Source organism: Scyliorhinus canicula, chromosome 20 (genome assembly GCF_902713615.1).
Source record: "Scyliorhinus canicula chromosome 20, sScyCan1.1, whole genome shotgun sequence".
Classification (NCBI taxonomy): domain Eukaryota; kingdom Metazoa; phylum Chordata; class Chondrichthyes; order Carcharhiniformes; family Scyliorhinidae; genus Scyliorhinus; species Scyliorhinus canicula.
The window spans coordinates 25,956,481-25,981,966 of record NC_052165.1 but is presented as its reverse complement, the minus strand read 5'-3'; the positions used below and the strand labels follow the sequence as shown (position 1 = coordinate 25,981,966).

Sequence of the window (25,486 nt, the reverse complement as noted above, 5' to 3'; positions counted from 1 at the left end):
ATTTGTTCCCAGTTATTGACACATGGAACTAATTGTAGCCATGGGGACGCCTGTACTAAATCCTATAGGCAGAGAAGAATAGATAGAGGCCAGTTATTTATATTAAAAAATGAGAAAATTTAAATCAAAAATCTTATTGCACATTTTCATTTTGCCGTATTTGGCCATTGACTATTGTTGCTCACTATTCCTTAAACCTATTGGGCAGTTGTCCTCCCCTTGCTCTTCTGTGCTATCTTCAATTGAAGACCTGTCTCCTTTGATGGGTGCATCACTGTCAGTTTGTAAATGGGTTTCACAGTTTCAGATTTACTGTAGCTTGTCAAAGAGTAACTGATATAGTCTGATATTTGTGTGCATTGAAGCCTGGTTTATTTTTAAAGGGTTTAAAAAAACACCTGACAATGCAATTCCTTAAGTTGCCACACTAAGAATGTCTGTAATGATGTAAGCAATGTTAAACATATGAAATATGCATCAGTGATGTAATGCTGCTGTAAAGCCAGGATACCAGAAGACACAATCTATTCACACAAGTAGGGATTAGATCCAGTTCTTGTTCAATTTTGTAGTTATTTAAGGTCTTAATCCATAGTCTATAAGTATATGAAACTTGGATACCGCAAGATGTAGGCTAAGCTGCATTTTATTTTCTGCATGCTTTAACTATATATTCTGTAAACTGCAGTATGAATCCATGTGGCTTAATTGCACAGTATATCCTAGAGTTCAGAATTAGGAAACTATGAAAGTCACATGAAATGTCAAATTAAATGATAAATTAACTAAAACTTATTTATAATAATTTTGCCCAATATCATCTGGCAGTTTAAATTTGCAGATGTGATGAATTGAGTTCATTGATGAAAAACAAATTAGGTTACTTGTTGGGGTGGAGAGTTGATCTTTAATGCATTGTATGGAAAAATGAATAAAATGTTCATTGAACATATGCATTTGAAGCTATGCAGTATTCTCCAAGAACTTCCCTTTTGCTGGTAACTTTAAGTTCTGTGTTTTATTATAACTAACATTTTAAATTTTGATCTTGGGTTTAAAATTTCACTAAATTTCTTGAATAGTTTGCATGTGAAAATCATTTCAAAAGTTTCCAAAACAGTGCAGTTACTTGTGTTGACGATATATTTTTGATGTGGTTGGCACCTGTAACTGAGACTGGTCATAAAACTTTGTTTGCCTTGTATGAAAGGTTGAATTGGATGGTCTGCATATCTTTCCCTGCAATCTATATGTAAATTCATATAAAATGTGCTCTCCATTATAAACTATTAAATTGGACTAGGTTACGAGTTCCACTCTACCTTTTGCCTTTCTTAAATTTTCCCTTGGGTTTCCGATGGCAATGTGAAAGAAATTGCCGTTACCCTGCATGTTGGCTGTACCTTGTAGCTAGCAAACGTCTAATTAATTATTTAATAAAAGCATTCAATCTTCACTAATTCCAAATTTCAAAATAGTCGGTTTCTTACCTTGCTTCAGAAATTTGACCGAAAGATATAAATGTTTAGAAACATACTTCCCAATTTAAAGGCAATCTTGTGTTGTACCTTTCACTATTTACTTGTGTCAACATTTTCTGCAGATTTAGGAAACCTGTCTAGTCTGGTGTTTTTATTTTGTAAACTGATAGCTATGTAGTGCTTATTGTATCATTTCACAGTTGCAGAAAATTTCTATTTCATCTTTATAAGCCAATTGGGGATATAATGCCTTAAAAGTGGTGAATAAAATATTGTTAATAGTTGTCTTGCATACAAAATTTAGGCCACAATTTGCACGAGGAATTATCCACAGTAATTGGAACTAGAGATTTGTACAAAATACTCTTATTGTAAAATAATTTTTGTATCTTATGTAAATGCTGTAAAATGCTGGCTTTCTTTCCTGTATAAAAATTTAAAAATGACCTATTACAGGGGTGTGAAAAATTGCGTTGTAATATAATTTGAGTGTGATCTCTACAAGTTAAAAATTCATTAATTATCCCTCTTATTTCAAAACCCTAAATATCAAATCACTTGTGTTCTGTGCCATTTCTCATTGTGTGTTTTTTTTTTGTTGGTTGATTTCCTAATTATATCTGTGGATTGAATGTTGGATCCATAAAACTACATATGGTTGGATTGATTTCAATTTTTGGTGGAATAGAAATTATGTGCGTTTTGTGATCCATATTTGGATTCCGCTTCAAATCTGTTTCTTTTAAATAGCTTATTTCTGTAATTCCCAATCCCCTTTCCTTGGATAAATTGCCCAGAAAGAGGACAACACTTTGCCTTTTGGCTGTGTTTTGCTAAACAAACAGTGCATTCTACTTGTTTCTTTACAAGACTCCTCAAATCTTCAAACGTTTAATATTTCTACAAAATATTAATAGTGTAGAAAGCATTCATAGGCGTTACTGCTTGAATAAATGTACTTTACCTTTTGCGACTATTTTACAATTCCAGTGTGCCGTAAAGGTTTGTATGTTGCAGAATTTTTGTTGTAAAAGATGGACAGCTGATTATTTCCATTTTCTGGTTTCAAGATTTTTTAAAGTTTTCAAAAAATACATATTGATAACACCCATATAATCACCATGAGACATTATTTCCCGTCTGGAGATTCTGGGACGTGGATTTGCCATATTAATAAAGTTCATGGAAGTGATTTTACATGTTGGTTTATTCATTGATACAAAGTTTTCTTTCAACATGTTGCACCACAAAACCATCTCCAATGACTTATTGCTCCAGCATGCATTAAAATTATCAAAAGATATGATTTTTTTGTGGTAGTAGAATGAAATCTTTAGCCATTCCTCTGGCACAAGGATTGGGAGAATGTGGCCAATGCCTTTCCAATTCCCATCTTTACTTCCCTCAATAATATTGCCAATATTGCAATATTTAAGCCCAATCTCTTTTATGCCCATCTTCTCTCATTGAATGGAATTGTTAAAACTGTTGGATATAATTTGACACCTGCCAAGTCATGCAGCACTAGCATTTTTTCAAATCAGGAAAAGTTGACTAATAATTTAGGTCCATAAATTTTATGGCAGTAAACGGGAGGCTATTCTGAATGACCATATTTTTGCGGATTGTGCAAAAGATAAATAAACCCAAATTTGTCTTTATCCACCCATGCTTTCAAAATTGCTGGTCAGAGGCATCGTAAGAAGAGTTTTTTTAATAGAGTTAGTTCTCCACTAAGTTGACCCGCTGCTCATTAAGTCAATGGAAATGAGTTACACAATTAACTGCATTTTATCAGTTTTTCTAAAACACTGGAACAGGAGGAAGATTTTTTTTTAAAATGGAGTCACAGTCACGGTTTTGTGTTGTAACCCTGAATCCCATTGTGTCCATTCTGACTTGTAAGAGCTGTTCAGCTGGCTTCACTTGCTGCATTTTCCCTGTAGGCCTCCAGATGTTTTCTCCTCATATAATTATCGAGTTTTTAAAAAAAACCGTCTCCCTCCACTATACTCAGATTGTGCCATTCACCTTATATCAGTGTCTTATCATTCACAATGCTTCTGCTAATGGGAACACTGTCTCCGTGGCTACTTTGTGTAGGCCTTTCATGATTTTGAATGCAATCAAATAGTATCTAAACCCTCTCTAAAGAGGTATTGGAAAGGCTCAGTCTCCAGATGCAGCCTGGGATATTGAGGGAAGTAAAGATGGGAATTGGAAAGGCATTGGCCACATTCTCCCAATCCTTGTGCCAGAGGACTGGGTAATTATTGAAAAATGGATGCAAGGATAAACCCAACAATTACATGTCAGCGAGTTTAATCTCAGTACTTTGGTGGTGGGAAAACTTTAGAAACTATAACTCGGGATGAAAAAATTGGATTAATTAAATAAAACCATAGATTTGCTCAAGACAAATTGTATTTAACTTGCATGATTTGTTTTAGATAACAGATGGTTCACAAGGGTAAGTAAGGTTGGTGTTGTGTACATGGGCATTTACTGAAGGACCACAAGCTTGTCAGCAAAGTCGAAGCCAATGAAATAAAAGGGACAGTGGCATTATGGGTACAGAATTGGCTTAGTGACAGAATATGTAGAGTAGTGGTTAATTTTTGGATGGGATAAAAGTATATTATGGGGATTTCTAGAAGTAAGTATGAGGGCCACTGCTTTTCTTGGTCTATATTAATGACCTGGATTTCGATGTGCAATGCACACGTTCAAAATTTGCTGATGACAAAAATAGCAGATAATGATGTTTAGAGAAATTAAGCTTTGAGTATCACTACAAGATCTGTTAAGAAAGTGGGACAAAAGAACATCGGTCTTTTGCCTCCCCTAAATAGGGGAGGAGGTGAGATGGATGGGCTGCAATTCTCCAAGTGACTTTTCTTGATGTTTTTCTTGGTGTCAGGATGTATTCTGATATTTACCATTTTTAAAATAACATTCATGATTAATATATGCAAAATACTCTTCCCAAGTTGAGAAACCTTTTCCAAACCTGCTGGTGGTGTATAGATTAGCGGGGAAGAATGAGGCTGTAATTATAATTGGAATAGTTTTCTCTACACCACTTGTTTTCAATTTAATATCTTAAAACTGTATGTTATGGCATTGCTGCAAGAAAGTATGAATCCAATTATTTCTGTAACATGCATCTGAGCATCATTCTCAATTTTGTACAAAATTATTCATTTCAAAGTTCTTTGGAAATTAGATCAAAAATATTTGATTTATAAAGGTAGGAGTTGGGAAAATAGTTTGCACCACTATTTTGCAGCAAAAGTGTGTTGTGAAATTTCACTGCAATTGACTTTGGATGTATTTCCGCAATTACTTTTGAGCAGAAGATAACATGACTGTGGCTTGGGCTGAGGAAAATATCAAATATTTACAAAGACAATTATCTGGGATTGACAAATATAGGACTGGTGTACTGAAAATTGATTTTCATTTAATTATAAATTCGGTAGTCCAGGATCTAAAGGTATAAATATACCCAAAAAGTGGAAATCTTAGTGACTCCATTGTGTGCTCCAGTTCAAAATATACTCTTGGCTGTGTATCTATTATATCAGTTTGAGACCTTTTTTCCAGTGGGTAATATAACTGCCCATTTATGACTGCATCATGAGTTTGTGGTACTTTAGCTTTAATTTCTTGGAGCACAACTGCCTTAATGGTGTAATTTTAGTAATTATTATTTCTACACTCAAAAGTAAGCTGTTTTTGAGACATTGTTGAAGGTGTAGCCAGAGTAAACTTAATTCCTTTGTGTGAATTAGTTGCTAATTGCTGTCAAATGATAAAAGTTTGTCCTCCTGGTACAAGTAGATAAGACAACCTAGTAGCCAGATAAAGTCCAATCAGCATATTTTCAAATGTGCGCGATTAACCCATTTCTATATTAATGTTCAGTGGCATTCTTCTGCACATGTCCTAAATACAATCACTATGGTAACTGAACTACGCAGTTAGTTCAGCTGAATGTCAATGGTGCATGTTAATTTTAGCCATTCCTATAGAACAGAATTGATTTATTTCTGTATTGTTTCATTGAACTGTGACATGAATATTTGCTAAATTGTAAATATACTAAAAAAAAACAATGTCCATCTTTTTAATAATGTGACCTAACATGAGTTATCTAAAATTGTAATAATTTGAACAAGATCTGCATCAACATCTTCTATTACTCCAAGGGCAGGATGGTGGCGCAGTGGTTAGCACTACTGCTTTAAGGCACCGATGTCCTGGGTTCGATTCCCAGGTCACTGTCTGTGTGGAGTTTGCACATTCTCCCCATGTCTGCATGGGTCTCACTACCACAACCCAAAAGATGTGCAAGGTAGGTGGATTGGCCATGCTAAATTGCCACTTAATTGGGGGAAAAAATAGTTGGGTACTCAAATTTATAATAAAATACATTTTCTATTATTACTCTGATTTTTTTGTTACACTTATAATTGGTATGCATTGTAACACCAGTTTGGTGGACATAATCTGCGTAGCATCCCAGCGCCAAGGACCCAGGTTCAATCCCGGCTCTGTGTCGCTGTCCGTATAGATTTTGTACGTTCTCCCCATATCTGCGTGGGTCTTGCCCCACAATTCAAAGATGTGCACGGTAGATGCATTGGCCATGCTAAATTGCCCCTTAATTGGAAAAATAAAGAATTCGGTACTCTAAATTTATTTTTTTAAAATCTGTGTTGCATTCACGAACCATCCACAAGGTTCCAATTTTAATGTAAACAATTCTTCGTGTTTTATTTTGGCTAATAACCTTTACCTGATCAAATCAATTACTCCTCCCAGTCTTTTAACAATTCGAGAGTTAAGTCACTTTGAGCAGCATTGTCTTTTGAACTAGACGTAGGTTTCCTAATGTTTATGTAGACAAAAAAAATATTTGAAAGTAAATGGCAAGATGTAGATTGTGTTCTCTAAAGATGAAGAAATAAGTTTTTAATAAATTTAGAGTACCCAATTCTTCTTAAGGGGCAATTTAACGTGGCCAATTCACCTACCCTACGCATCTTTTTGGGTTGTGGAGGTGAGATGGTTAGTGAGTGGGCAGATGAGAGTTGAGTGTTGTTAAATGTGAGGTCATTTTTGTAGGAATAACAGTAAAATGGACGACTATATAAATTGTAAAAAAATTGCAGCCTGCTGTTGTGCAGAGGGACTTGGGTGTCCTTGTGCATGAATCGCAAAAGGTTGGCTTGCGGGTGCAGCAAGTAACTAAGGGGGAAGATGAAATTTTGTCCTTCATTGCTAGAGGGATGGAGTTTAAAAGCTGGGAGGTTATGTTGCAGCTGTATAGGATGCTGGTGAGGCCACACCTGGAGTACTGTGTACAGTTTTGGTCACCTTACTTGAGAAAGGATGTACTGACACTGGAGGGTGTGCAGAGGAGATTCACTAGTTTGAGAGGATTAGCTTGGGAGAAGAGACTAAGTAGACTGGGACTATATTCTTTGGAGTTTCGAAGAATGAGAAACATATAAAATTATGAAGGGAATAGATATAATCGAACCTTGGAGATTGTTTCCACTGGTGGGTGAAACTAGAACTAGGGGGCATAGCCTCAAAAGTAGATTTAGGACTGAATTGAGGAGAAACGTCACTCAAAAGGGTTGTGAATCTGTGGAACTCCCTGCCCAGTGAAGCATTGAGGCTACCTCATTAAATGTTTTTAAGGCAAATGTAGATAGATTCTTGAACAGTAAAGAAAATTTAAGTTATGGTAAGCGAGGTGGGTGGGTACGTGGAGCTGAGTCCACAAAAAAGATCAGCCATGATTTTGTTCAATGGTGGAGCAGGCTCGTGTGGCCAGATGGCCTACTCCTGATCCCAGTTCTTGTGTCCCATGCAGACACTGGGAGAATGTGCAAACTCCCAGCGGACAGTGACAGAGGCTGGGATCAAACCGCGGTTCTCTGTGCCATGAGGCAGCAGTGCTAACCACTGCACCACCATGCTGCCCCTAAAGATGAAGAAATAGGTTGACTCGATGGAAAGTCAAAAGCATGTTTCATTTATTGAAAGTGATTAATAAATTTGAGTTATCAGGAACTCGGACTCTTTGACCTCTGACCTGTTTTCTAAGTGTTTTTATTCTAGATTTATTGTCAACATTGGACCGGTAACTTAGGCGCTGCACTGGATGAACAACTGATCTATTGGATTAGTGGTTATCCATTTTAGATGTATGCTTCACTTGCTGTATTGGCAGGTGGGGAGGGTTTTTAATTGTCCTTTTAGAACTGCAAACAGCAGAGGAAACTTTGACTACTTTGGCTTGGGGTCAGTCATTGTAATCTGCAGGCTATTGGTTTGCTGCGAGGGCACCTTATGTATTGTTCAATACAGATGTTGTCCTCAAAAGTATTAACATACAACTTAAATAAATCTGTTAAAAATGTTGAGAGTTAACATATTGCAGTATTTATTTTTCGATTGGTCATTAAATTAAACTACTTAATACCTTTATAGACTGGTGATGCTTGTTTAAGTGGGAAATGAATGCATTTCAAGTGTCCAACGTTTCACATTTCTTGACCTCCATAAAGATATTACCTCTATACACATCGCTAGGTTTTGATGCCATTGTGTGACATGCTCTTCAGGAGACTTTTAATTAGTTTCAACTCTATCGTTAATTATTTATCCATAAATCCAATAATGTTTTAATTTATGTTTAAGAGTCTTAAATTCTGAAGGAACACAATGGTGTGCTTTTTCAAAGTTAATTCGTGTTTGTGCAATTTGAGCTTTCTTTTTGGGTCGGTGGTGGAGGTTGGTGATAGTGTGGCTGAGGGAAATGCTGTCTCATGGAGATTACGTGACACAGGCTCAGTTTTATTGAGTGTAAAAGTTTATTCTTCCAACATTCTGGTTCAGATGATTACTGAAAATTTAGTGTGCTGACGGTATTGCAACGTTTCTAGATTACTGCAAAACCCGAACAGTTCCCTTCAAAAAATTATACTTTGGCGTTGCTATTTAATGGACTGTGCTATTTGTAGTTCAACTAAGCATTGAAATATGCATAAACAGCCTTGAATACTGTTTAAATATGGTATAAAAGTTGTAGCTTCTTAAGGCCTCGCAGAATTTTATTACAAGACCTAGTCTGGTGCAATTAATAGTTTCTGGATAACAAGGGGGAAAAGTGTGCAGTAACCTCCTATTAAGCAATGGCTTCATCAATAACTAGGTTCCAAGAGCAAAAAGCTTAGCTTATTTCTGCTGTTCAGTGATGTAATTCATAATCCAAAGACTTTAGTTCAGTTTATTAGTTGCTGAAATTACAGGATACAGGGAAACCGTTGGTTGTTGCAAAATTTTGTAAAATTGTTTTAATATTTTTATTCAGATTGGAAATAATTAGACGCAGTTTAAATAGAAGATAATGTTAAGAGTTTAGCTTGAAGCATTGTATATCTGCATGTCTGGTTGTTATGCAAGAAAGCAATCTCTGTTTTTGTAAGGTGTAATATATTGATAATTTTCCAGCAAATACCATTCACCAATTCATGTCTTTATTGAAGATGTTTAAAGGGGAGTATTTACATACAAATTGGCCCAGTTGTGACCTTTAACCTGTAATTAAAGTATCTCCTAAGTTTTTAAGTTTATATTCTTTTTGTTTTTAAAAAATCTGCAGCTGTATTTCCTCTTAAGTGCCTCTCTTGTTTTCAAGGATGTAAGTTTTGGGTGCACACTTTTACAGAACTCTAATGAACATAATGGCTTAATGTGAACAAGCACTTTAGTTGTCAAGGAATGTATTATGATTTGGCTCTCAATAAAATGTGACTGTTAACTCAATAACTGTTTTGAAATAAAATAAAGCATTTAAAATTCAACAAAACACATCTTGATACGAGTTACAACTATTTTGCTGGGTCAGCTGGTGAAAGGTCACAATTGAGCTCAATTTTCAAGCTTGAAATGTTTTCTAATGAGTCTGTGATAGTTCAAGTCTTTTTTAAATGGTTACTTCTGAATGTGATTGAAAAATAATTATGCTGTGTTAATCAATTAATTTACTGATGTGTAGCATAATATTGATTGGTCTTGAAAATGTATATTTGGTATATTCTGAGAGACTTAGAATGTGCGGGAAAAATATTTGGAAAAGTTTGCAACTGCTGAAAGTGGAAGTTTTTAAATTGTTTCTGATTTCTTCAATCTGTAGTATTTGAGCACTAATGGGGGAAAAATGTTCAAGACACATTAATACACATGCATGTTTTATAATATGTTCTTCAGTAAATTCAGTGTGATGGTGTAAAGTATGTACAAACGTAGTCAGGGAAGAACAAAATCTACATCATGAATTTTGACACATTACAGCTGTCTGAAGAGAAACGTCTCCCAGATAAAAGAAACAACAAAGGCTCTTCACAGAAAAGACTGCCCTTTATCCATCTGTTGGAATTTCATGGTTGAACAGGAATTCTCAGGCTACGTGGTTAAACGGAGCAACAGTAACGAATAAAGCAAATCCACTGTAATGGTAACTGATTGCTCTACATTTTTTTTATGTTGCTTGATTAACCATTTTATTTGGACACAACCTGTGTGACTTAAAAGTTACTAAAAGCTTTGGCAACTCTTCGTATTCTAAGCGTTAGAAGTACATGACATGTAAATTTAAAAGTCGTTAGCTTCACTGTTTTTATAGTTCTTTCATCTTGTTACCAAAATTGTTACAAAAATGTTAATGTTCAAATAATGACTGCAAACAGCTAAGTTTCAGTTTATCAAACTAGATGTACTATTAGTGTTGTAATAAACTGTTAAATGGAGCCTACAGTAGATTATGCAAGTTCTCAGATTCAGTTTCTTGATGTTGAATTCCTTTTGAAGGCTGTATGTTGTGGTATTTTAATTTGATAAATTCCAACATGTGTAATTTGCCTCAGTTGGTTTGAAGCTTGTGTTAGTCAACCTCCCATTGTAGTTTTAATACAGAAGCATAATGACAAAGAAATCCAGATGTGGTTAATTTGACATTTTTAACACGCTTCGCGTTTTGGATATTAAAAAGATCAGTACTATAATCTGTGACAAACACTACTTGTGTAGAAGAAAACATTTTTCCTGTTTTGTATGTCAAAGCATAGTGTGTTGGGCATGAAATTCTGATTTTAGTGAAAGGACTTTTTCATGTCCTGTGTTAATTGTTTTTATCTGCCTCTGCTACCTCAATTGGGGAGAGGAATGGTTTACTTCAAAAATGTACAGCAGTTGCATTTGTATTTTAATGTAGACTATTTTGAAATACCAAATGCTTAAAAGAATTTTTTTAAATAATAGAACAGTACAGACAGACGAGCTGAATATAGAAGTAGAAGCCCATGTTCTAAATGTTTATTGTGGTAATTGAAGCTGAAAACTCTGTATCTGTTTTCATTTTGTCTTGAGTTTGAATTTGAAAACCACCAAAACCTCTACACATTGCTTTTTACTTTTTATGAATAGATTTTTAGCCTTCAGGAGAAGATGCAGTCCATGTCAAGTATTTTTCTGTAGCCTTAGTTTCTGAAAATTAGCAAAAACGGTGTCTATAAGCATGTATGGTCAAAAGGGCAGTCCGTGTAGATTACCGTTTTGATGGTTTCAATGTTCTTGTACAAATCCAGAACAAAACAAGGGTAGCACAGTTTTAACTCTGTATATTAGCACTATTTTTGCACTGAAAAGTCTTAAATGTCAAATGTGTGAAACTCGATCACTAGTAAATACAAAAATGTTTAAGCTTTTTGAAGAAAAAATGCTTATGGGCTGGGACGTGATTAGTCTAATGCACAGCTGTCAGTTGCAAAATGTCCTAAGTTTCAAAAATGTAATAAAAAAAATGTCAGTTCAATGGGTGACTGGTTGCACTAGTGGTAGCAGTTTACTCCCATTTTAGAGGCCCTGGTTTTCAGTTCTCCCACTGAGCTTGGGATGCTGCTCCCTTTGGGCCCTCATACCTAGGTGGTGGGATGTTTGGAGTCAGAGTTGCTGTGGCAACATGCACTTGTATGTGAATGTTGCAGTCTGGCGTAAAGGTAGTCTCCAACTTTCTTTAAAACATGTGGCTGTCCAGGAATTTCTCCCATTCTTACCTGCCTGCCATTGGCATATATTGGAAGGATAAGCAACCTGTTGCAAGCACCATATTCTTTGATCAAGTTCAGGGTGGGACTTTAACCCGGAGCTTCTGACTCCGTGGTAGAGACACTACCCACTGTGCCACAAGACCTCCCTCATAGCTAGATTTTATGATCCATGATTTGACTGAAAAATCAGCTGTGACGTTTAAAGTTTGCTTCCTGTGGCTAATCTGATGCATTACTGACAGTAGAGAAGTAAAATTTTCAGTATAGAAGTGGGGCATTTAAATTTAGCTTCTGCTTGACGGTGAAAGTAAATGTGTTTTTCTAAAATAAAAGACTGGGCATACTTTTTATGCTCTAGTTTAGCTGACAATTTTCCAGCATTTTTGGTTCACACTATGTTGAATGTATCAGCACTGGTGAAAGTTGTTTTCTTCCTTAAACAACCAATGTTACAAGTATTTTTTTGGTGGGTGGGTTGGTTGGTAGTGGGGTGCGATTGATGTAATTCTTTAGCCCGTGTAACAGATGATTCACTGTTTTGCCTCCTGCAAAATTTTGGTGTTTTACACAAGTCAGTATTTAAAAAAAGACGGTGCCTACCATAACTTTTTTTATTGTAAAAATCATAACTTTGGTTTTACATTATATTTTGTTTCGCTGGAAAGCCTTTGATCTGAACCAGTATTTACAAAGTATATTGCTAGAATTGAAAATGGATCATATTTGCATGAAATTACTCATTAATTGTAAAATAAACAGTAAATTGAGTTATGGGTTGGACATTGTGTTTTTTTAAATTATGAATTTTGCTTTCATAATTGTGAACGTTAACCTTTCTAACACATGCAAGCTATGTTCACCAAGAAACCAGACAGCACAAATAAAGTATTCCAGTACAGGTATGAGATTTATAATTAAATAATGTTAGACATTTACCAAAACACATTCTTAAAACATGGGTGTTCAAAAACAAGACTCAGGTAAGTAAAATCATTTTAAAAAATTAAATTTTAGGATATTTTGCTTATCTGCTTTTAAATTATTGACTAAGCACTTTTGTTACACATTTTTAAACATTTTTTAAAATAAAAGGTTTTATATAAAATTCAAGTGTTTTTATTTGTGGTATGCAGTTGAATAATGTATAAATGTATTGAAGGTTAGCCCGTAGTTTAGAAAGAATGCTGAATATTTCAGTGTTGCAATGGGTTAGACTATGTAAATGAATTAACTTCTATTGGGCGGAAACAGTTTTGAATTGAAGAAAATAATATATATTCCACTTGAGACCAAAAATTAAAAAATTGTATTAATGGCCCAGATTTTATGGTGGTTCTAGTGGCAAAACACTTTATAACCCTAAAATTGACAGCTGCTTGTCCACACGTGTAATTAAACATGGAAATCCAGACATTGCTGTCAGTGATTTGCTTACTCCTCCACAGGATTAGAAGTCCCTGCAATTGAGAATCTGTTGAAATGGCTTGAATTCCGACACTAGCAATCATGATCTTGCTGTGAACCTGTTGAAAAAAAGATACGCAATGGTGAACGAGATGTGACTGGGTGCAAAAATTTAGAGCGCCTAATTCTTTTTTCCCAATTGAAGGGTAATTTAGTTTGGCCAATCCACCTATCCTGCACATCTGGGTTGTGGGGGTGAGACCCATGCAGACAATGGAAGAATGTGCAAACTCCACACGAGCAGAGATCTGGGGCCGGGATCGAACCCAGGTCCTCTGTGCCGTGAGGCAGCAGTGCAAACCACCGTGCCACCCCAGATGTGACTGGGTTTTAACAGCCATCTAAGCTCAACGGTACTGCTGAACAAACCCTGTAATACATTTTTGTGGAATGACCTATAGATTAAAAAAATTAATATTTCAGCTACCTTAATCCAAAGTACATGTCCCAAGCTTTTTTCTGTTGATAAAATTTACAAATTATAGTTATACTTTTTTTTGGACTGAGAATGTGATTGGCTGCTTGTTTTGTTTGAAGACATCACTACTGTATGATGACAATGCTTTATTGATGCCAGAATTAAAAGTATCATTAGGGCAGATGATCTCCATGCCAGAGTCTTTGTTAACTGTTTCCTTAGAGGTCACTAGCAAGTGCCATCGCCTGGCAAAATCTGGGCTGATAGGATACCTCTGCTCGTTTAAAGTCCTTAAATTGTATTTCATGGTTCAATACTCTTAAACCAGTCCAAGGTTGCAATGATTGAAGAGTTTTTCAAGCAACAGATTTGCACTGTTAAACCATCTCAAATTCCAGTAGTGCAGTTGGAGGGAACAGAAATGTGTGGCCTACACATCACAGATCTCATTTTTTTGAAAGTTTAACCTGGATTCCAGAGCATGTCAAAAAACAGTCTCCCATGCTCTGCTTCTATTACCATCATCATGTACGGGATCTTTCTGTCTCTGGAAAAAAAGTGTACACAGCAAACTATCCACTTTGGATGAGGTGGCTTCATATGACACACGTTTCCCAATATCTGATTCCTTGAGAGGAACGTTCTGTCACAAGTGCCACACGTGGAAGATTCCAAGTGGTGTGGGTTGATTTGCCATTGCCAAGCTACATTAACTACTGGCTATTGTGGCGGTGCACGCCGCTTAGTGTCACCATTTTCTTTTCATGACTCCCAGGGGGGATAATCTATATTTAGGTCTGTGCTTCCCCCACACTCCTGGTGTGATCCCATTTTAAATGCCTCACTATCTCATCCCAGAGTGAAAATTGGGTGGGGGGAGGTTTTGAGTGTTGTGCATGGTAACAATAGAGAATGTTGAAGAGTTGTTGAGCTCGGGGCGGGCAGGGTAGGAGAATGTTTGTTTCACCATTGGGAGGTTGTTTTAAAATTGCTGGGTTTGCCTTGTAAAAGTGAAGACCGTACCATTTCACGGGCTGATTGTAGCAGCAGTCGAACTTGAGAATAAATGCATTTGTCATGCCCACTGAGGAAAACAAAATGAAACATTTTAAAGGGGTCACACAGCTGTCAAATCTAGTTAGAGTTCCATTGCCCCAAGAGTTCACAATCCCAAAATCCCATCATTGTGACCCGCATTTGGGTACCCCTGATTTGGAGTCTTGCCATGTCTAATCATCCTTGAAGAGGGGTTTTGGGCATCCCACTGCTGTTCCTCCTTGGGTGCGGATACGTGAGTGTCTTGCATCGAGTGGATGTTGCTGAACCAACTTTTTTTTTGAGCTGAAAAATGTAGGAGTTCTGCTGTATGAGAGGTCTTTGGCATTTGTGATTTTTGACCTGCCAAGATCTACCCATAATGTGCAGCAGACAATGAAGATAGAAATGATTGATCATCTTTCTCTTGATCAGCTGTAAGTCATCCATGTTTTATGCCCAAAGAATAAGGTTCTGAGAGTGCACGCCTTGTAAATCATCTGCTTGATCTGAAGAACATTCCATGCATGTTTCATGTGTGTCAAAGGTGGTAGCTACATTCCCTGTGCGTGTATGTATGCAGTGAGGGATGTTACTATGATCCTGAGGTAGAAGAATTTACTAGCCACTTAGTGGGTGATGTTTAGCATGATGAGGGGCAGAGATGGAACCAATTGTCCCATAGTCATGATTCTTTGCTTGTAGCCATCTCTGCAGTTATCTGATGGGCTCTGTCAACAACATATAATCTTGTGCATCACTTCTGTAAGCCAGCATCTTGGGAAAATCATTTCTGTGATTCCCTAGGTGACATTCTGAGGCTCTGCATCCTTGGTAACTTTAATACAAGTATTGGGGCAGCCTGATTGTTGCCAACGTAGCCATGAGGTGGGCAAAATCAATAATAACAGGCAACATTTGAGCTTTGTCTGAATAAACACTACATCAGCAACAACATCTTTCAGGGCAGACACTGCCACGAGTTATGTCACCTACAGTCTGGACATCATAAGACTCAACCAGCCTGGTGTTATCTATCCACCACGGCACACTAGTTACCAGCAGATAGGGCGCATCCCCTGAAAGTTTAACTGTTCCAAACACAGCCTGCCATGTATCAACATCCCATTAACATTGGTGACTATATAAAACTGCCAACTGTGGAAATCCCCTCTACAAAATAAGCAAAGCCAAAATATGGGCAATTTTGTAACAAACTCAATTTAAAAGTATGCATCAGTAATGGGCTAAAAATATTACTGGGGATTTAATTGCGAAGCAGTAGTGTCCTTTCAAGTGAGGTATATCTCGACTAGTATATGTGTTCCAAGATGCCCTCGAGCATAGCCACACATGGACCCATCATTTTCAGTCAATTTTATCCACATTTCTTGCAGTGAATAAAAGATGAGCCATCTTTTATATCTAGAAGAATAAGGTACTGAAATCCTATTCCAAGTTTCAAGATACCATGGGCAGGTAATTAGATTGGATGATGTGGAGAATTTTTTTTTGATTTTGCAAAGGAGCACCAATAACAGTATTCAACCAGGAGATGAGCTTTGTAATAAATGTATCCTACATATTACTAGGGAATATTTAATTCTCTTTTCTGGCACTTCAAATTCCAGTGCGAAACAAATGGCCATATTGAATTTTGTCATCACTGGTATGGAAGAAGTAAACAGCTGAAACTGCACAAATCATCAAACTTTAAAAAAATTAAATTTAGAGTACCCAATTCATTTTTTCCAATTAAGGGGCAATTTTAGCGTGGCCAATCCACCTACCCTGTACATCTTTTGGATTGTGGGTCGAAACCCATGCAAACACGGGGAGAATGTGCAAACTCCACATGGACAGTGACCCAGAGCCGGGATCGAAACTAGGACCCCGGCACCATGAGGCAGCTGTGCTAACAGTGCCACCATGGTGCCCCTCGCAAATCAAACTTAGCTGAAGTAAGCAATTTTCATGATTGTCTTGGTATATACTTAGTTGCCTACTTCCAAAACCCCAAAAAAGACTTGAACGCTAAAATGCTACATCAAATATAAGTAAATTCTGACTTCGTCAAAAGTTATGAAATGTTTTGCCTTAAAATATTTGATGGTCTCTATCTTCAACATGCTGCAAGATCTGGATAAATCACGACTTGGCATTATCAGCGACTCATAACATTTGCAGCATAGAAGGGCCAGGCGATGAATGGCCAGTTCCAGCATGAGTGAATCTAACCATCTTTTCATGACATTCAAAGGCATCATCATTGCCATATTCTGCCACCATAAGCAATCTCTTCAGAGCAGATCAGGCAGTGGGTAGTCAGGTGAGCAGCTTACCTCCAAATCACCCAATACTCAGAAGGCACTTGGAGAGTGATGGAATATACATAACTTGTCCAAATGGCGAAGCACCAAAATTCAAGAAGCTTGCATGATCCAGGATGAAGCAGTCCACTTGATCACCTAATCTCTTGCTTAAACATCCCACCAGCATGCCACGGTTATGTTGTGTACTGCCAACAAGATATATCACAGATTACCAAAACAACTTGAGGTGGCTCCCAAATACATGAATGCTATCTTTAAGGGCAGCAAGTGCTTGGGCACATTCTCCTTCAAATTAGACAGATGCCATGTTTTTTTCATAGCCAATGGGCCAAAAACTTGACCACATTGCACTTCCTTTTGAAAAGAACCAGTGTATAATAGATGTGTAAGTAATTTACATTTTTGATAATTGATATAAATACTTCAATAAAGCTTTCATTTATTCTGCAAAGTGGGTATTATTTGGTGCACATTTGCACCCATTTTTAAACATATTTTGTGAAAATGCTGATAGTTTGCAGGATTGGGATGCTTAATCTGCTTTATAACTTCAGTTCACAGGTTTCAAGTATGAGTTTATTTGCCTAACCAATGAACAGAAAATGTGATGAGTTGTGACGTTTAATTTTTGTTATATAAATTTAATTGCAGTTAACTGCTGCAGCACACAGCTATACACAAAGGGGTAATTCAAAAATTCCAAAGATGATGCTTCTGTAAGTATTGAAGATTTGCTTTCTGCTTAAATTCTAATGCATTGTAAATTATAATAATTGAGGCGATTGGATAAATGTTGGAGGAAAAGCACAATCAGTAATGCATACTGACTGGAATGAATGATTCAGTATTTTGGGTCTCATTCCAAGAACTGTATGCAGAGTCTGCACGTTCTCCCTGTGTCTGCGTGGGTTTCCTCCGGGTGCTCCGGTTTCCTCCCACAGTCCAAAGACGTGCAGGTTATGTGGATTGACCATGATAAATTGCCCCTTAGTGGCCAAAAAGGTTAGGAGGGGTTATTGGGTTGCAGGGATAGGATGAAAATGAGGTCTCAAGTGGGTCGGTGCAGACTTGATGGGCCGAATGGACTCCTGCACTATGTTCTTTCTGTTAACATGGGTAACAATGAGAGCACATCTCTTATGTGCATCCAAAAAACAAAATATAAAGCTTCAGTAATGCATATGTTACAAAATTAATAACGAAAAACTTGTTTCAAAAAAACAGTCTTAAATATGCACTGAAAACTGCACGAGGTTCCCCCCCCCCCCCCCACTCCAATGGCAAGAAGATGTGTAATATTGGTAAAGGAGCACAATCTCAAGCCACTTTGCAGGCATCTCGCGCAACTAAGGATGCTGTCACTTAATAAGCAAAGAACATTAGTTAATGCATCCAATTATTTAATTGCCAAATTATCGTGTTCATTGTTTCTGTGCCAAATATGTTAATTTTCCTACATTTTTACCATTCCTGACCAAGTCTACAGTTGAGACCTGAGTGCGAAGAATTATATCTGACATTTTCTTGGTTCTTGTGTAGTGTAACTTGCATAAAATTAAATTGGATAACTTTCCTGAAATTGGTGTATATGCATTGTTCTAGTTATCCCATTGCTGAAAAGCAAATCTTTTTGTAGCAATGTAAAGTTTCCAGTAAAACAACGTTGAATTTTACACATCAATCATTTGGCACAGTCTGCCTTTTTTTGCCCTTTTCCTCTTTATTTTTCTTAACGAATAAATTGAATTTTTAGGTGTGGTCTGTGAATGTAGCCTTGAAGCTAAATTTGTGTGCAGCACTTGTAATTTTGTTGAAATGGAATATTTTAATGTACTGTTAATTTTTACAAATTATTTTCTATAGATTAATTCTGTTTGCAGTCGATACAACGATACTCCACTCATAATTTCATAGTGGTAAATGCAAAAGAGTAGAGGCTGTTTTTTTCGCTGAATATTTCAGGGAAACCAATGGGTTTAAAATCTGTTGCAGTGTTTCACAATTGGTACATGATACATCATATTTATTTTGTTGGGAAGAAAATGACAGATTGCTACACTCCCTTAGCATTTTTTTCATTAAAACTAGAGTTGGTAGTTTAGAAACCAATCTACTTTAAACATATTGCAGTTCTTAGTTCATTGTGGTCTTCAACATAAGATTATCAGAGTACTAACTGGATTGCATGTGTTGAAAGTTATACTGAGTAGCTTGCAAGATCCAATTTCTGTGATGTATATAGTGAACTTCCAGCATGTGACTTGTATTTAATGTTAAATACAATGCAATCAGTGTAGTGACTCTAAATGAAACACAAAATTAACTCATCAGGAACTGTGTATCCATTGGACCCTGGAATCCATAGCATGAAATATATCTCCATTCCCAATTAAATCTTAAACGTATAGCATTGATGAGTATCCCAATTAGCTCCTTGCAACAGCCCCTTGCAAGAGAAGTGTGGGACAATCAGGGCAGTGAACACTGAGTTAAATGAGGCATGCGTCGGGTAACAAACTTCATAAACATGGTAGTTTGCATCAATTAAGGGATTTGGGGGCATCTACTTGTGCTTTAATCAAATATCTACGAATGTCAGTTACTGGTTTGCCAGAGTAATGATATCTGCAAATTGGAGTACAGTTATTGCACATCAATGTGTTGGTGTTTTTGTATTTGCGGTTCATTATGTTGTAAATTAACATGTTATTTGCTGCAGGAGTTGGGAGTCATTTGTCCTGAACATTGTTTTGAGATATTCTATGTAAGAAACATAAATGAGCAAATAGATGTACTTTATAAATAATTTCTTTCAACCTCTTCGAGTACTAAAAATGATCAACACCAAATTGGGGGGGGGGGGGGGGCATTTGTTTTCTTCTAACAATTCATTTCATGAAAAGGCTTTGATTATTTATATCGATCCACACATCAGTTTCCCACTGGGATTATATTGCTGTATATTTGATTTGTGTAGGGAACAAAAATGCGGAGTTTCAAATAATGGCCGTGGATGAAGTCAATCACGGGAACATCAATGTCAAGTTGTACTTTTAATAAACCAAAACCCAAATCACAATTCCCAGTATACAAAAGAATGGGTGCATACATATTGGAAGGAAATTCACCACAATGTGCAATCTGTGAATTATTAAATATAATCTATTCTCCCATTTAATGCAAAATCACTAATGTTTCCAGATCTTTCATGTAACTTTTTTAAACACTTGAAAAAAAAAAAGTGGACAACAGTGCATCCAGCTCAACAGGTTAATTAAATTTAAAACTAACAGCTTGGAAACAGTCCTGTAAGACTGTACAAGTTCAAATAAAATTGGAGGTGGCAGGGTGGCAAAGTGGTTAGTGCTGCTGTCTCAGTGCTGAGGACCCAGTTTGGCCCAGTGTGGAGTTTGCACATTCTCCCCATGTCTGCGTGGATCTCACTCCCACAACCCAAAGATGAGTAGGGTAGGTGGATTGGCCACGCTAAATTGGGAAAATTAAAAAAAGTTCAAATAAAATTCCACTTTTCTCTTTATCAGGTTAAGTGTTCCGTTAAAATAATGGAAAAAGGAATCACATGATGGCATTAAACATCAAGGGAGTGCAATTTGAAGGTTATTGAATATGGAAATATTTGACTTCAGTATTTCATACAAAATACTGCTGCCTGCAACTTAACGCGTACTGAATCCTGCTCGCTTGTTTCAGTGTTTGCTGATTGATTTTGGATTCTGGTTCATCAAACCCATTTTTGAAATTCTCAACCTTCTATTCAGAACCCTCCATTACCTCGCCCCTCTCTATCTAACCATGTAACCCTGCAATATTTCTGCTGCCCTCTAATTCTGCTTTCTCATCCCTGATTTTCTTTGCTCCACCATTGGCTACCATGGTGTTAAACTGGAATTTCCTCCCTGACCCCCTCACTCTCTGTTCCTTGAAAGCTACCTCTGACCAAGCATTTGGTCACCTGCTCTAATCTTGTGTCAAATTTCAAACAATGACACCCTGGATTTATTTTTACTGCATTGCATATGCTGTATTTTCTGAAAAGTGCTATATACGGTATACGATTGTCGGTTTGTATCTTCCAAGGTAAGCAAACAAAAACAACTTCAGTATATTACAGAGGTATTGATGTTGTTCATAAAGAAGTAGTCCAGCAGTACATTGGGAGCAATTTGGCTTCCTGTCACTAATTTAGGTCATAAACCCTTACTGACCTGATATTATGTTCAACAGCTTATCAGATCTCTAGGATTGTTTAGGGTCATTAGAAATACTTGCCAATTTAGCCAGAAAATGAGAGTAGAATATTGAACTCTTGGTTTGCAGAGTAGTCCCATATTTTTCATGTTCTCAAATAGTATGTTGTGACTAATACTTAGAAATTTGGCATTTTTTTCTATCTGAAAGGCATTGATGTGCAATAACTTGCGTCCTGTGTCCATGGTCTTTCTTAGATCTGTGTGTGCATTTTTGAAATATTTAATTTACAGGAATTGTAGCATTAAAGAAAAATAAAACAAAATCAACATTATCTTGTGTAGATGTTCAGTCCTTTTAAAATCATGTGTGCTACATATGACATATCTCAAACAAACTTCCTTTCTTGATATTTGGTTCAGTTTTAGTGTAATTTCTGTGAAAGCATGTCATTTGAACTGAACATTGTTTCTGAAGTACTTCAGACTTAAATTAGTAAATACGTTGAATCTTAACCTTTTGAGGGCAGAATGGTGTCACAGTACTTAGCACTGCTGCCTCAGTTCGATCCTGTCTCTTGGTCACTGTCCGTGTGGAATTTGCGCGTTTTCCCTGTGGTTGTGTGGGTTTTGCCCCCAGAACCCAAAGATGTGCAGGATAGGTGGATTGGCCACGCTACAGTGTCCCTTAATTGGGGAAAAAATATTGGAAAAAAATCTCCTAGTCTCCACACTACGGCGCTTGTTTGGGTACACTGAGGGAGAAATCGGACTGTCCAATACACAGCACTTCTTCCGGGACTTGTGGGAGGAAACCCACACAGACACTGGACCCAAGCGGGAATCAAAACACACTAAAAATGCTACGGGAATTCTCTACAGTTAAAAGGATTGCAGTGCAAAACTAATCTTCCTCTTGAAACACAAACTTGGGTATAGAATGCGTCACCTGTGTTTAACTTTGTGGCAACTGAATTTTACCAATCCCCCTTCCCCCCCCCCCCCCGGTAGAATTCAACCTTAAGGCCAGTGTTAACGTGAGAGCTGCACTGGAACTATTCTGCAATGTCTCCCAGGATAAGATTGTGGAGGATTTCTGCCTTGGTCTCATGCTTTTAAATATAACTTGCCTTCTCAGTCCCCTTGCTGCCTTAGCAATGCCTATCTCTCCTAGTAGTGCCAACTAAGTGGCTTCCTTGTGGTGGGGGGAAATCGGTGGGTGGATTACACTACAGGCATGTGGTATCTTTGCATTCCCATTTGGTCTTTAAACCCATGGTAAAATTCAGTTTATTCTTCTATTTGCTCTGAGCAAAAGTAAACACTGAGGTTGAGAGGGGACCTCATGGAGGTCTACAAAATCATGAGCGGTATAGACTGGGTGGATAGCAAGAAGGTTTTTCCCAAAGTGGGGGACTCAATTACTAGTGGTCACGAATTCAAGGTGAGAGGGGAAAAGTTTACGGGAGATATGCATGGAAAGTTCTTTACGCAGAGGGTGGTGGGTGCCTGGAACGCATTGCCGGCGGAGGTGGTAGAGGCAGGCACGATAGCGTCATTTAAGATGTATCTAGACAGATACATGAATGGGCAGGGAGCAGAGGGATACAGATCCTTAGAAAATAGGCGACTGTTTTAGATAGAGGACCTGGATCGGTGCAGGCTTGGAGGGCTGAAGGGCCTGTTTCTGTGCTGTAATTTTTCTTTGTTCTTTGTTTGACTTGCTATCTCCATATGATTCTGGTTCTTTGCACGCTTAAGAATTAGAACTAAATCAAAGTGGTGCATCTTTGACTGTGGACTGGAGAGGTATTTTAAAAGGGATAAAGGAACAGACTGGTGGGGATATGTTGCTCACAATCTTTGGTGGCTGGGCATTCATTGTAAGTTGCTTTTTTTTTGAGTACAAAAACAAGAATGTTCCAGCATAGTTGGGGCTCAACTGGAGTAATGTCATTCTTGGCACCCTGTTTTAGAAAGTATGCCAAGCCTTCACAAAAATATAGAAGAGACTTACTAGAATGATACTGGGTACAAATGTCATCAACCATTTGATCGGGTAAATGAGAAACGTAACATTTTGTAGGAGGTTCTGTAGCTAGAGGGGATAGATTAAAAACAAAATATTTTTATTAAGGCATTTATAAATATATAAAACAATCCAAACCAAGAAAAAGAAAACAAACAGGAAATCACATGGACAATAAATACCCCTCCCCCTACTGCTGACGTCTTAACTATCCTTGAAGAAGTCAATAAACAGCTTCCATCTCCAGACAAATCCCCCACAGACTCCCTCAAGCCAAACCTAATCTTTTCCAGCTTCAGGAATTCTGAGGTCGCTTATCCACACCCCCCAATATCGGTGGCCCCGAGTCCCTTCATTACAACAAGATCCTTCTCTGGGCTACCAGGGAGGCAAAGCCCAAGACTCCCAGATTTTCCGACACACAGAAAATCGCTACTTCTGGACTTGGGACAACCTTCACCCTCAGTACCTTAGACATAACGTCAGCAAACCCCCACCAGAATCCTCCCAGTTTCTGACAAGCCCAGAACATGTGGACATGGTTCGCAGGTGCCCCCGCGCACTGCCCCCACCTATCTTCTACCCCCTCAATGAACTTATCATATGTGCCCTATGGACTATAAATTGAATGAGGCTAAGCCGAGCACACGAGGAGGTGTTCAGTCTCCTCAGAGCCTCCTCCCATAACCCAGCCTCAGTCTCTCTTCCCCCCCCCCCCCCCCAACTCTTCCTCCTCCCACTTCCTCTAAATTTCACCTATTTGGGCACCCTCCCATCCATTCTTTATAAATCTCCGATACCCTACCCTCGTCAACTTGTTTTCGACACCACCTTGTCATGCAGCCCCAGGGGTGGCAGGTTGGGATAGGACGACGCCTACTTCCTAACATAATCCCGTACCTGTAAGTACAGGAACCCATTCCCGCTGGGCAGTTCGTAATCCTCATCCAGTTCCTTTAAATTCTGAAAGTTGCCGCCCACAAATAGGTCCCCAAACCGTTAGATTTTATACATTCGTTATATGAGGCTGATAAAGTGAACGGTTTTGCTAAGGAGTCCATAAACATGCTGTGCCTGGCAGGTTTGTTTTCTTTGCACAGATCTCATTGTGCCTCCCTCACAGGATCACCTCTGATCATTCAAGCTGTTGTCAGCCTCTTCAGAGACTGGTTTATGTGCCGCCGTCTTGTTTCTCTTGCTCCTCGCTCTGTGCATGCCATACTTGTGTTACTAGTCACTTTCTGTTTTGCTTCCTTGCATGATGCTACGTGCGACTGTTTTCATTGTTGGTTTGTTGGTGGGATGAGCTAGTTCTCCCAGTCATCTTTTTCCTTTTAACTTTGAGAACGCGATGATGGATCTCTGTGTGTCTCTGGTTTTGATTTTTCTTTTCATAGCAGCCTTTGGCGTGCTGGTTGTTGCGTCATCTCTGGGTGCCCACACCCGTTTCTGTGGCCTCACCATCATGCTGGAATACTTTGATTTCTGGTGTCTACGTGAAGGTTGGAACTGGGGTTGCTGGTCTTCCCTCTTCTTGCCTTGCTAGAGCCTCGCTGACTTCCTCTTGATCACCTTGAGATGACAATACTTTCTGGCTGAATTAATCTAGGCACTGGGTCATCTTCATCAATCGCAAAAGCGTGGTCTGTGGATCTGCATAAGAAAATTGTCATCAGCTCTTCATCCTGGTCAGTCTGAGTTGCTTACTATTGCAATCTCCACGTCATTATCAACACTGTCACCATCTATGTCTTACCATTTGTCATCAGTGCCATTGATGGCTTGGGAGTAAATTATCAGAGCAATTTCAAAGACTTGGAATGGGTTACCATACTCCTCAAGAGGCCAGTTTTTCCAATATCAGGACGGCTTCTTGTGTCTCTGGCTCAATCAATGGCTGATCTTCAGTTGTATCAGCCGCTTCAATTTCTAAATGCACCATCTCCAAACTCCTGCTCTCCAAAGTCCAGCGTGGTCTGGGCATCCCCCGTGACCACCTCATCATTACTTGCAGAGCTGTCTGTGCCTCTGGAGCCTCGTCTGTGCTGCTGGAAAAGAGATCTGCAGGTAGCTCATCGTGTTCATCATCCGTTTCACCTTCCGCGCATCATTTGTGCACCATCATCAACAACTTCGAGCAGATATTCGTAGTAATCGTCCTCTGATTCGGCATCATCTGCAATGATTTTCACCTGAAAAATATAACATTGCATCTGGAATTATTTATTCATGCAATAGAACTCCAAGTTCAAAATCAACCTGTGTTTGGCCGCCGAAGCGTAGCTTAAAATTGCACGCTGTAGAACTTCAGTTGGACTGCAGAAATTGAAGAACGATTCATTTGGTGCTACTCTTGTCACTGTTCTTGGAGTGCTCCGACCTTTGTACTTT

The 25,486-nt window shown here is 38.0% G+C and overlaps 1 protein-coding gene across 2 annotated transcripts in view; it reads left to right on the top strand.

The window, feature by feature from the left end:
• The window catches only part of cpsf6 (cleavage and polyadenylation specific factor 6), a 45,954-nt gene extending 35,377 nt beyond the window's left edge, over window positions 1–10,577 (top strand). For both annotated transcript variants that reach the window (XM_038780094.1, XM_038780093.1), the window contains one exon: window positions 9,855–10,577. The gene's annotated coding sequence lies outside the window, so the exon portion shown is untranslated. The remainder of the gene's footprint in view (window positions 1–9,854) is intronic.
• Window positions 10,578–25,486: the final 14,909 nt, after the last annotated feature.